The sequence below is a fragment of the Peromyscus leucopus genome, chromosome X (assembly GCF_004664715.2).
Source record: "Peromyscus leucopus breed LL Stock chromosome X, UCI_PerLeu_2.1, whole genome shotgun sequence".
NCBI lineage: Eukaryota > Metazoa > Chordata > Mammalia > Rodentia > Cricetidae > Peromyscus > Peromyscus leucopus.
The window spans coordinates 17,945,589-17,949,120 of record NC_051083.1 but is presented as its reverse complement, the minus strand read 5'-3'; positions in this window follow the sequence as shown (position 1 = coordinate 17,949,120).

Here is a 3,532-nt window from a genome sequence, read left to right as displayed (position 1 = left end):
ACACTACATGAAATTGTGCAGGATCCACAATCTCTGTTTCTGACCCTTAGGAACACCCATGAAAAAAAGGATCCTTTAAGGACAAGCATCAATGGACATAATGAGCTAGTCAAATTAGAAGCCTCAGAAATGATAGAGTGCTTCTATATGCCTATCAGTTATGTGGCTGTGGAAAGAAAGCAACTCTAAATGGTCAGGAGAAAACAGCCTTTGCAAAAATGACTAATACTCCCCCTTCCACTCTGTAGCTAAGGCCTATCATCCACATGGATTCAGTTACCTTAATAGAAGTCATTCTTGTCTTACCTAAGCAAACAGAACAGATGTGGTATAAGCCCCCTGCAGTACAATTAAATTGAGGTATCTGATGGGGAGGCTAAGAATTTGACCATTCTTTTGTTAGTTTTGACTGCTCCCAGGTATTTGTTGGTGTAGCTGCTCTGTTTTGTTAGTTTGTATTTCTTTCTTGCTTTTTTTTGTTTGTTTGTTTTGTTTTTTTTTTGTTTTTCAAGACAGGGTTTCTCTGTGTAGCTTTGCGCCTTTCCTGGAGCTCACTTGGTAGCCCAGGCTGGCCTCGAACTCACAGAGATCGGCCTGGCTCTGCCTCCCTAGTGCTGGGATTAAAGGCGTGCGCCACCACCGCCCGGCCTAGTTTGTATTTCTTAAGACAGACTATTGCTATGTAGCCTCACCATCCTCCTGCCTGAGTTACCCTAGTACTGTGATAACAGGTATATGCAACCACAACCATCTCTGCTTTAAACCTCACCTCTCTCCCTTCTTCATCTGCTCATACCTAGACAAGCTGATGAGAAACCTGACGACACCCCCTTTTGATGTTTTGACTCACTGAACAATCAATCAAAATTAGATTAAATATTTCACATTTATACAATGGCTTCAAGAAATAGGAGTCCATGCATAACTTCCTTCACAATTATATAACTAATATTCCCTGGTTTATATAAAAATAGGACCTTTAAGGATTGAAACCATTATAAAAGACCTATTTAGGCAAGGAAGTGATTGTTTCAGCCATTTTTCCATTCAACTGCCCAATTTAGCTAGCTCTTAAACTTGAAATGAATGAATGAATGAATGAGTCTTCTTGGTTATAACAGTCTTAATGCCATGGTCTCACCCATTAATAATCCTGGGAGTAATATTATAGTATGTTAATTAATGGATCAATTCAATTGTCAGTTAATACAAATTTGGTCATTGCATGCTGTTCAATGCCTACATCATCAACCTTTTGTCCACATATTTTCTTTTTTTCCAAAGGGAGGTACCCAGATAGTAGCTCACCAGCCTTTCTATCTTAAGCAACCTTTGTAGGCGAGACCTAATTGTATCTGATTTTCTCCAGGAGCATAGGCCTAACATCATGTCAATAGCACCCTCCTTTTAACTGATCCTGTAAAAAAATATTTGGGACATACATTCACTCAATGGTGGATTGGTTCCAGGATATCTGCCTCTTCCCTTGAGGTATCACAATTCTCACATGCTCAAATCCCTTATATAAAATCATATGCTATCTGCATATAATCTATATACATCATCTTAATTTTAAATCATCTTTAAATGCCATGTAAAATAGTTATGTGTGCCATTTAGGGAATCATGACAAGAAAAAATCCTTGTACATGTTTGGTACAGGTGCAGTTTTTAAAAATACTTTTGATCCACTGTTGCAAAAACCATGGAAACAACACCTACAGATATGAGCGACAGACTATACAAATACTCAGAAAGATAGGTCATAAGAAAAGGAGGGGCCCTTGCTGCACATGTAACACAATACCTTAAGTTTCTTAATCATTTGGTAAACTGAGAGCTGCTTTGGTCCCTGATGGCCATTTGTTGTCTACTGTCTTCTGCCTAAGACAAAATCTCAGTTCTTTGTAGATTCTGTGCTGGATGAAGTCACCCATTTCCCAAATTCATTGTCTACCTAGAGACCTCTTCAGGTTCAACTGAATGAAGGAAAATAGGAGTTGGGGCATATTATGAACACACACACACACACACACACACACACACACACACACACACACTCCCACAAGAACTTGTCATCACTGAAACAGGATGTCTCTGAAAAATAAAGACTAACTTAAGGATCAGAACAGTTACATCTTAAACTGTGTGTGTCCTAATTATAAATCAAGGCTGAATCAAGACACTCCTTTTTGTTTTCAGAGTTTCAGGCATTGCTGAAGTCAAGGAATTCCTTTTCCTTTGTCTGAATATACAATACAGAGCTCTAGAACAAGACTTTAATTTTTGTAGTGATAATTGAATGCACTCTCCCTCTGAACTGCAACCCTCAGCCATACAAATCACCTGACGAAACTTTCACTAGCCTAACAGATCTCTAATCCCAAGTTTAATTAAGGAAGCATGGTACTGTTCAAATATTTTACTTACCAAGATCAAGGATAAATTATAATAAAATCTTTTACATGCTTGACTGCTGGCAGCATTTAAACCATGTCTTTTCTGCTTCATGCTTACAAGTTAAGAAAAAAAAAAAAACAACAGAGCACTCTTTCCTTTGATGGCCAACAGAGTTCCACACAATGCAAACTGCAAGCTGGGAACTGGAACCCTTACTCTAGTCCTACACCACAAGCCCAATACAAACTCCAAGTGTCTCCTTCCCTTCTCTAGAAATTTCCGGCCAGCTTTAAAGGTTTCTGAGTACCCCCACCCAACCCACCCCCACTCCATCCCTCACCACCAAAAAAAAAAGGCCTCTTTGTGTAAGTAATGAACCTTTAAATGCCTGGTTGATCTGGATGTGACATCATCAGCCTTTTTATTGGAAGCAAATTTTGTATTGGAATTCCTTCTGTATCTTCAAGGCGGCCCCAAAAGGTGACCTATCTTTGTCACTGCAACTAATCTGAGTCTTGAACTTCTAGTGACCATTCCAGGATAGAAAATGGAAAGCTGTAAGTGACTCCCTTGGAAGGCTGTCATGAACCGGTTTCTCAGCTAAGTTTCTGATGGGACCTCAGAGCTACACAATATAAAACCACTCTGCTGTGGCTTCTCTGCAACAAACTATCCCACAATTTCTACTACAACCATCATTCCATTGTTCTTTGGATCTCAGGATATGTAAGACAGGAACCAAGGAAGTTGTGAACCCCATGACTCCTTCTTTGTAGTGTTAGTAAGTCCTGAACTGATTACACCTAATAGTGGCTTCTGCATCCAATCAGTCAGGCCTTGGCTTTGTATGTGGGAGCTTGTTACTACATATTCTGATTACTAGGTCACTTATTATAAACTAAACTAATATAACTAGCATACTTGTGTCTACACAGAAGTTGTTATGCTGACTCAATACTGAGGGTATTTAGTAAATACCATGTCCTTCAGTCGTTTGTATCTGGGAAGCCTTCACTGCGTTATCTTATGTAGCTCAATTTTGCACCTAATGAAAAATCACATAATGTATGTTATAAAGTTAAGAAGTTAGGAAAATATATTAGAAATGGGAAACTCTGAGAAAATAAAACCA